This window comes from Salvelinus sp. IW2-2015, unplaced genomic scaffold, assembly GCF_002910315.2.
Source record: "Salvelinus sp. IW2-2015 unplaced genomic scaffold, ASM291031v2 Un_scaffold2650, whole genome shotgun sequence".
In the NCBI taxonomy this organism is placed as follows: domain Eukaryota; kingdom Metazoa; phylum Chordata; class Actinopteri; order Salmoniformes; family Salmonidae; genus Salvelinus; species Salvelinus sp. IW2-2015.
The window spans coordinates 1-10575 of NW_019943957.1; the positions used below are offsets into that span (position 1 = coordinate 1).

Sequence of the window (10575 nt, forward strand, 5' to 3'; positions counted from 1 at the left end):
TCAATCAGCTCTTTCTCGTCGGGGTCGCCACGTGAGACGAAAATGCCTCTATTCATCTTCGCAGGATCCAAAGCCCAGTTGGAGATGCCAATGAATCCAACCTTTTTGTGCGGTAGAGGCTCATCATCRATGCATCCCTCTTCTAGCAGAGGATGGAGGGTTTTCAGGGGCATTTTGGGYGAATCCTCAGCCAAGCCAATCTCATCCAGCACCACCACAGATATATACTCCTTCAGGTTCTTCCCCTCCTGGAAGCGACCACATTGCTTGAACGTGTTGATGATGCCCTCCGGTGTGGAGTGAGGGCTGCACTGGAAGGACACCAGGTGAATCTGCTTAAGCCTTTTGTAGAGGTCAGAGTGTGCGGCTTGGCCCTGCATGGCGTCTGCCACCAAGGTTTTAGAYAGAGATTTTGAACTCCCAGGTTTCCCCACCAAGAAGAGGGGGATTCTCAGCTCTATACAGACCACCATCATGAAGACATTCTCTTTCAGAGCGTTGTTTCGTGCAATAGTTTCCCCCAAGGGCACTCCGCTCAGAAGGAGATCCTGCATGAGGGAGATCTCCTGCATCACTTTCAAAGGGGTGTAGGTTTCAGTGAGGTATTTGCAGATTCTCTGTCTGTACTTGTCCTTGTTTTCCAAGCAGGCATGGTAGCATACTCCCAGAGCCATCACTACAGACCACAAGACTGGGTCTCTTGCTTCTGGCTCCCTCTGGTTCCTCTCACTCCTCTCTGCGTTTTGATTTCTCTGATACTGATTTAGCTCWGCAAGCAGCATSGCATGGTTTTTGTAGAACCACACAAAGGCTTGCATGCAACGTTCTACATCCCTCAGACTTACGAAGCTACATTCGTCTTTCCTCGTCCGCATGTACMTCTGCGAAGCAGACAGGACTTCCGCGATCAACCTGGTGTATACTATATCGATCGTGTTGGTCTCAACCACYCTCTGGACAATCTGCTGGATGTACATTTTTTCAGTGTGATCATTGAGCTGGCCAAAGTCCCACACCAGAGGTATCATGCTGGGGGGCAAGGCCTGGACTCTGTACACCAACTGGCGGAGAGGGATGGAGCCCAGCTTCTCATCAGTCTCTTCAGCTCGGACTCGATATCCCAGTCCAGCAGACTCCAACCTCTGAATCATCTCGTCAGTGTGTTTTCTGTAAGGGTTGCATGCGGCGATGATCTGCAAGCCGCAATGGGGCACCAAACACTCTCCCTCCACTGTATTATCACAGAGGACTTCCTTGATACTGCTGATGGCTTCCGTGGTGTTGGCTTCGTCAAAGAAGAGGACAGAGTCAAAGCCGTATTCTTGTTTGTTGGTGACCGCAATGGCTTCTGCTTCCCGGATTTTGGTGTAGATCATGTCTGAGCTGGTTCCACCATGAACTTTGACTAGCTTCATGTTCTCCGTGGCCACTCCGCTCCTCCTAAGCTCACATAGGAATTTAATGAGCCTTGTCTTCCCACAGCCTGTCTCCCCCATGATGATGACTGGGATGCCACACCTGAACCGCATGTGGATGGCYAGCATCTTCAGTATATTGTCAGTGGTGAGCTCATACGTTTCGTCAGGATCAAGAGGCCACTGGATTCCCAAGACGTTGCAAAGGCGTTCAATCTTCTCCCCTCTGGGCAGTTGGTCAAAGTCGATATTGAAAGGGACTCTCTGTAGCTTTAGACCCTCATACAGCTCTCTGGTCATGATGTCTCTTTTGATCACCCTTCTTGTGGATGGATCGATGGCACTCAACAGAGTTCTGTTCGTTGGCTGAAGATGAGGCCAATGAAGGTCATGGACACATGGTCATCGTTGAGAGAAGATGTACGGATGTGGTTCTGACTCCCATCGCTTCCTGATCCGGAAGGGTGCCAAGTCTTGTCGGCTGACCCCAGTCAGGTCCATTTGCTGCCTCCCGGGGCTCTGGTCAGAGATGCTGGAGGACGGTGTGGCAAAGTCCTTGGCCATCAGATCATTGAAGTCCACCACAAAGTTCTTGAATCCCTGGAGGGTGTCCCGGTGAAAGAGGCATCACAAAAGACTGACGTCTCACAGTCTCGTAGTTGAAGGTTTAGGAACCATGCAAAAATTCCTTAACTCGGCCCACGATGGGCCATTATGCCACAGACATAAAGGCATCTGTAGACATTCTACATAGGTGCCTTCCACCCCATTGTACATGAAGGTGTCCAGGTCGATTTGATTATGGGAAACCGTCAGATACTGGTAGGGTCGTTGGTATGCTTCACTCCTGAACTCTTTGTCATCCATGAATGGGTCTTCAACTTTACAACGGAGGGGTCCTCCAGCATCCTCATTTCAGATCTAGAACCTCTTTTGGTGGGCGGCAGAAGACATTTGGGAACACATCCAGGAATGGGAGTTGGCACTTGCATTCTGTAAAGAAATAAAGTGTGAGGAACGAAAGTGCGAGTGTGCTTTTTCTCTCACAATCAAAATGTATGGGATTTAACACCAAGAGACTAAATATTTACCGCTCTTGGGCCATTTCTGGGCAAGTTTACTGTTGACTGTAGGATTCAATGACATAAAGCTGCTTGTTGCTGCATTTCCACATCCTTCCTCAGAATCCATCAATATCCCAAGACCAACAGTTAAAGAGAAACTCATAGAGGCCTTTCCGCACCTGTTGATAAAACATTTTTTTAAGAATTTCAAAATATCACAAACGAATCTACATGGATAATATTCTATCAAAAAATAGTTAAAACTATCACTAAACAAATAATAATGACCAATAGGCTACAGTATATTTACGAAGATGTGACATCGAAGTGGAAGATGACTCTTTCGACTTGGGGGTATTCAGCAGGAGACTGAAAATAACATTCTCATCAACCCTTGGCTCGATCAAGCGGATGCATTTCAGCAGTGACGGCTTCTTGGTGGAGTGTTTCAGTTTTTCATACAGCCTCTTGATGTAAAGGGACTTACCTGAAAGTGTGAAGAACATGTCATATTTTAAGAATAATCCAGCGGATAAGTAGGATATATCAAACCACCATTCAATGATCAACACAGGAGTATACATAAACTGAAGCCAAACATACTCACCAACTCCAGCTCTACTGGACGACACAACTCCAACAAACATTCTGTCCTTGAACACAGCAGCAGCACTGCTCTGATCTGACGGGACCGGTGTAGTGTTTGTTTTGAGGTATCTCTGGATGCTGCTCAGGGTTCCTGGGGCACCATGTGTAACCTGTACTGGCTGAAGGCGCAGGGAAGGTAGGCATGCTCTCTGTCCGAGCTGCAGATGATCACGAGCCTGTAGTCCTCCTGCTCTGCATTTTAATTCGCTGGAAAAAGCTCTCCACCTTGGAGCTGACTTCGTAGCTCAAGCTGATCGCCGTAGAGCATGGTGTAAATCTTCTCTCCTCTGTAGCCGGCAGTGAGGCAGCGTCTGAGGAACAGCTCCACCTGCTCGTAAGGTGTGGAGGAGTTGCACAATAGGACCTCGTCGTATGTGGGCAGCGGCTCGTGTTTGCTGCTCATGTAAATGGAGATGCAAGACGTCAGGATCTCGTCGTGTGGGGAAACTATGAGGTTTGGACTTCCGATAYCCAGGCCCTTGGGCATCAATCTTTCAATGCTTTTGTATTTCTTCTCATCAGTCATGTCTCCTTCATTCTCATCACTTATGTTGGCCAGAATTTCTAGCAGTCTTCCAAAGCTTCGGACGTCGAGAGTGTCTGGGAGGAAACACTTCATGTCTCTCATGTAGGCGTTCCACATCAAGTCCAACTTTCCTGAGCCGCTAATGTGCTCCACAAGACTTGGAAGATTGTCTGAAGAGAAATTCAACTCTCCAATGAAATCCAGACCTCCCTGTACACCGCTCGGCACCTCAACAAAAGTCTGGAAGTCAACGTCCTCATTTTGCACAGGTGGGTTAGTGAGGATCTCGTATTGTAGTGTGTGCCAGGTTTGCCTAAGATCGGAAGCTGTGCAGTTGGGTTTGACAAAGGAGAGCATCATGAGAACTTGTTCCTCCAAATTCGACACATTCTGCTGAGTCAGCTTACTGCACAGGTATARGATCTGCTCGGCAGTGTAGTAGTTCAGGTAGTAATWGTGGGATCTCTGTTTGTCCATGAAGTCGTTCCAGTACTTCAGACACTTCTCCATCTTCCTGCACAGCTCAGGAAGCTGCTCCACGATGCTGCCATCCACCATAATCACACTGACAATGCTGCCAAGGTTGAAGTCCATGATGATGCCGGCGTCTTGGCTGAGGGAACTACAGTTGATGTTGGCCTCCCAGTGTCTGAACAGGGGGTTCCCTGCCGTGAACAGGGCAATGAATGCCACAGCTAGCCTCTGGACACTGGCGAAAACCTGAGGAAAAGAACACAAAGTGAATCCTTGTTTATAACGGCCCATACCAAATGCTCCTCTCTTCTATAACTATATGACTACCAAGCTCACCTTGAAGAAGAGGCTTCAACCTTAACTGACATGCATGGTTAAAGAAAAGGTTAAATGAAAGAAGAAAAAACACTACAGTACCTCTGCAAACTGGTCCACCTCACACTGGCCCTGGTCGCCTTTCCCAGACATGAGCATGAGTTTGTTCTGCAGTTCCCTCAGGTCCTCCAGGGAGTAACGGCGCATCTCATGGCCCTCGTCGTGCTCCTCTGGGATCTGCAGTTTCAGGGCCGTGTCCAGGCTCAACTGGAAGGACAAAAAGAAACAAAAAAACAAAAATTATGTTGAAGCATGGCACTGTAGAACTATGATATAATTATTCTAATCCACTGAAGAATCATTCTACACACTGGATTGGTAAACGTTTTAAACCGAACTTCAAAGCTTCGGTAAATCAGTTGGAACAATGTCCTGGCTAAAATGAACATGAGTAACAGCTGATACTTTTAAAGATGGTTGAAACTAACAACTGTATATTCTATGGATTGTTTTTCAGGCCTACCTTCTTTTGGTTCTGGGCACTGATGATGTAGATTCCTTTACTGTTGATGGCTGATGCTAAGGAGAGAGAGGATAGTTCCACAGATCCATGGCTGTCCTTCACAGTCTTCAACCACTCCAGGTGGCGCGCTGTGTCACGCTGCAATAAGGACATTCACAGTCAGGTAGTTTTCCGCTTTTAAAGGGATAGGTAACTTTTTGAAGTTTTGGCATATTTAAGGTAGGTTGAAAGTAAGTTAAATATCATAAAACTTCCTCACTAGCTTCTTTGGGAGGTTGTTGTCATTTACTCAATGCCCTCCACAGCTTTTTCAGCACCTCCTTGAAGGCCTGGAAACCGGAGTCTGGCTTCAGTTCGTACAGCATCGGAGAGTAACCCAGGACAGCATCATGGAAACAGGCCACACGGTCCACGTCGAGGTCATTCTCCCCAGCAGAATGGAAGCCAGGTCAACAAACACTTTAAGCTCGTTGATATCTGGAATAGAGCACAACAGACTGATTAATCCAATAGCACTACATTTACCCACAATGGGTAATTGTGCGACAAGCAGTTCAGATACAGTATAACAAATAACATGAGACCTCATGACAATCACATTAAATATAATTACACGAAACTTAACTGTCTATTTTCAATAGATACAGTTAGTGACTGATTACTGACAGGTTAGTCTCCTGAAGGTAAAGATGATCACCCCATTTACCTTCAAGAGCCTCTTTAACCCAGATAACAAAGTTTTTCCTGAGGCCGAGCTCCTGGAGACACAGTCTGCGGGGCTCTGTAATGTCCACCAGAACCAGCTTTGTCTGCATCAGGTCATTGTCAATACGATCCAGGTGCTCCCTCTTAAAGTCCTCATGCGTCTGACAACAGAGAAATACAGAATTTGTTTGAGTATGTTTGTTCTACCAGTACTTGGCTGAATACTTGGTTCTGATTGGTTTATTCCATTACAGAAAACCAAACACCACATCCTGCAATGTTAGCTTCAGATAACTTTGGCCGGGATTCAAACAAATCACACTGCGCCGACAGCGCACCTGACAATGTCCTTGACATTCTACGAGATAATATTTATGGTAAACGCCACGGTGTCAGCTCAAACGTAAATTACCTTTTTAAATTCAAGTGTAGCGAGACATCGGCGCGATGCAGTTTGTTAGCTAGTAGCATTAATTTGTAAAACCAACTTTTGACAAGCACGTCATTTTCAGCAGTGGTGGCCAGGACAGTGGTGGCTAGAAAGCTGATACAATGTTGCCTAGTGGCAAAAGCAAACCGCTCAAACATTTTCTGTTTAGCGGTAGTTTAGGACAGTTGGCTGGCTAGAATAAGTTTATTACCAAGGTAACAAGCTAGCTAGCTATGTCAGTGAAGGTGCACAAAACAAGATGACATTTGTTTTAAACCCGTGATAAATGAATTAAACGGAAATTCACACCAACTCACAACTTCTAGCAGTGTCTGCAGGACTTGGAAGTTGCCTTGAAGGTTGAGCGTCTGCTTGACCAACATGATGACCTGAGCAACTCCACAGCCAGGTGAAGCTCGTGGTACTGCTCAATCTGCTGCACCCTTCTCTGGATCACTGTTTGTTATCCGATTGTCGTTTCTGCACATGATATCAAAGTCCTGCGCCAGCTCTTCGTACTTGCCCCTGTAGGCCTTGAAGAGAGTATCGACCTCTTCGAGCCGAAGGCTGCCGTTCTTCAGGCATTTGTAGATCTTATCGTACTTCGCGTAGCAAGGAAGAAAAATATCGCTGTGTATCTCGACTGGTCCTACAAAGTAGTCAACTGATCCTCAGGTTCTTCATCATATGTATCTCCTCTGGCAAGGTCTTGGGCCTGTTTCTCCCAGCACAACTTAAAGATGTAGCTGTCTTTAAATCTGTGCAGAACCTCTGCCATCTCTCTCACGTCGTCCTCAAGTTCGAAGAAGGTGACTACACCGGCGTTGGAGAAGACAGTTGATCGAATGGATGGACCCCCATGAATTGGTCAAGGGTCATTGCTTCAATGTTGGTCTGTAGTCTTGCTTCCAAGCCTTCAAATTGAACTGCAACAGAGGGATAAAGCATGAAAACGATTAGGACACTGATCAGACTGGCCAAACGCAACCTTCCCTCGAAAGATTTTACTTTCATTCACCAATTTGACTTCTCACAACACAGACCTGCGTAGCAGCTTTGTGTGGACCTTTGACCGAATACACACACAAACAACACCTACCTACGACATGTTCCTGTAGTTTGCGGCTCATAGTAAGCAGGACTTCCACCAGCTCCTTCTCATGGTAGACAGCTTTCACCTCCTCCTGCCTACACATTAGCAGCCTTTTCATGGGGCGCTGTCCTTGTAGCGCTCATTCTCCGAAAGACAGTCTGCATTTAGATCAAAACACACATTTCATAAGCAAACAGCACTAAGACTAATAAAAAAGACAGCCTTTATCGATATTATATGAAATCCTTTCATATGAACAGGGAACTTGGGTTGCAAAATTATGGAAATGTTCAAAAAGTTTAAATATAATTTTTTTTAAATCCCGGTTGAGGATTTCCCAAAGGAAAGAATCTTCCAACCAGGATTTCTGAAAAAGATGGAAACGTAATGGACGTTTTCAACCCTAAAAACACACCTTTCATTACCTATTTTCAGCAGCTCTGTGAAGGTATCCTCTTCTCCAAGACGGAGTTGAGCAGTTTGATCCGGATGTTTCCGTGGACCAGCTGGTTGGAGATGGCAGTGAAGGACGAGATAGCTACGGCCATCCTGTCCTGGCTTCTTCAGAGAGCTGCTCAATCAGCTTTTCATCTGCACCTAAAACCACATAGGATTACATTACAATATGGGGAAAAGCAGCGCTGGATACTGAAAAAGGTGGTTAAATGCTTGAGACAGTTACAGGACTCTCATTTGAAACAGAAAAGTCTCATTGAGATCACAAAAACTATTAAACACGGCATACAATTGAACTCCAAAACATACCAGGCTGGGACACAGTGATGGCCAAAGACGGCAGAAGAGGAGAGTCTTTCGGGACATACGGCAGCCAAATCATCATGAAATCGGACCATACACTAAAACAGGTAAATAGACTGAGGGAAGTACGTAATAGACTGATGGAAGTACGTAAATAGACTGATGGAAGTACGTAAATAGACTGATGGAAGTAAGTAAATAGACTGATGGAAGTAGCGTAAATAGACTGATGGAAGTACGTAATAGACTGTGGAAGTAGAATAGACTGATGAAGTACCGTAATAGACTGATGGAAGTACCGTAAATAGACTGATGAAGTACGAGTAATAGACTGATGGAAGTAGAGTAAATAGACTGAGGGAAGTAAGAGTAAATAGACTGATGGAAGTAGAGTAAATAGACTGATGGAAGTAGAGTAAATAGACTGATGGAAGTACGTAAATAGACTGATGGAAGTGTAATAGACTGATGAAAGTAAGTAAATAGACTGATGGAAGTAGAGTAAATAGACTGATGGAAGTAGAGTAAAGACTGATGGATAGTAAGTAAATAGACTGATGGAAGTAGAGTAAATAGACTGATGGAAGTAAGTAAATAGACTGATGGAAGTACGTAAAATAGACTGATGGAAGTACGTAAATAGACTGATGATAGATATGACTGATGGAAGTAAGTAAATAGACTGATGGAAGTACAGTAAATAGACTGATGGAAGTAGAGTAAATAGACTGATGGAATACGTAAATAGACTGGAAGTAGAGTAATAGACTGAGGAAGTAGAGTAAATAGACTTGAGATAGTACGTAAATAGACTGATGGAAGTACAGTAAATAGACTGATGGAAGTACGTAAATAGACTGATGGAAGTACGTATAATAGACTGATGGAAGTACAGTAAATAGACTGATGGAAGTAAGTAAATAGACTGATGGAAGTAAGTAAATTAGACTGATGGAAGTACAGTAAAATAGACTGATGGAAGTACGTAAATAGACTGATGGAAGTAGACAGTAAAATAGACTGATGGAAAGTACCGTAAATAGACTGATGGAAGTAAGTACCGTAAAATAGACTGATGGAATACGAGTAAAAATGATGGAAGTACAGTAAATAGACTGATGGAAGTAAGTAAATAGACTGATGGAAGTACAGTAAATAGACTGATGGAAGTACAGTAAATAGACTGATGGAAGTACAGTAAATAGACTGATGGAAGTACAGTAAATAGACTGATGGAAGTACCGTAAATAGACTGATGGAAGTACGTAAATAGGACTGATGGAAGTACAGTAAATAGACTGATGGAAGTCAGTAAATAGACTGATGGAAGTACCGTAAATAGACTGATGGAAGTAGAGTAAATAGACTGATGGAAGTAGAGTAAATAGACTGATGGATAGAAGTAAAATAGACTGATGGAAGTACAGTAAATAGACTGATGGAAGGTAAGTAAATAGACGATGAATAGAGTAAATAGACTGATGGAAGTAGAATAAATAGACTGATGGAAGTAGAGTAAATAGACTGATGGAAGTAGAGTAAATAGACTGATGGAAAGTACCGTAAATAGACTGATGGAAGTAGTAAATAGACTGATGGAAGTACGTAAATATGACTGATGGAAGTAGAGTAAATAGGACTGATGAAGTACCGTAAATAGACTGAGAAGTAGAGTAAATAGACTGATGGAAGTATATAAATAGGACTGATGAGAGTACCGTAAATAGACTGATGGAAGTAGAGTAATAGACTGATGAAGTAGGTAAATAGACTGATGGAAGTAGAGTAAATAGACTGATGGAAGTAGAGTAAATAGACTGATGGAAGTAGAGTAAATAGACTGATGGAAGTAGAGTAAATAGACTGATGGAAGTTAGAGTAAATAGAACTGATGGAAGTAGAGTAAATAGACTGATGGAAGTAGAGAGAAATAGACTGATGGAAGTACCGTAAATAGATATGGAAGTACGTAAATAGACTGATGGAAGTAGAGTAATAGACTGATGGAAGTACAGTAAATAGACTGATGGAAGTAGAGTAAATAGACTGATGGATAGTAGAGTAAATAGACTGATTGGAAGTAGAGTAAATAGACTGATGGAAGTAGAGTAAATAGACTGATGGAAGTAGAATAAATAGACTTGATGGAAGTAGAGTAAATAGACTGATGGAAGTAGAGTAAATAGACTTGTGGAAGCTAGCAGTAAATAGACTGATGAAGTAGAGAAATAGACTGAGAAGTAACCGTAAATAGACTGATGGAAGTAGAGTAAATAGACTGATGGAAGTAGAGAGTAATAGACTGATGGAGTAGAGTAAATGACTGATGGAAGTAGAGTAAATAGACTGATGGAAGTAGAGTAAATAGACTGATGGAAGATACAGTAAATTGACTGATGGAAGTAGAGTAAATAGACTATGGAAGTTACCGTAATAGGACTGATGGAAGTAGTAGTAAATAGACTGATGGAAGTAGAGTAATAGACTGATGGAAGTACCGTAAATAGGACAGTGAAGTAGAGAAAGCTGATGGAGTGGTAAAATAGACTTGATGGAAGTAGAGTAAATAGACTGATGGACAGGAGTACCGTAAATAGACGAGGATAGTAGAGATCCTCTCTTC

At 43.5% G+C, this 10575-nt stretch overlaps 1 pseudogene; it reads right to left on the reverse strand.

The window, feature by feature from the left end:
• Window positions 1–5: 5 nt before the first annotated feature.
• Window positions 6–10575, reverse strand: part of LOC112074477 (E3 ubiquitin-protein ligase rnf213-alpha-like) — a 54489-nt pseudogene continuing 43919 nt past the window's right edge.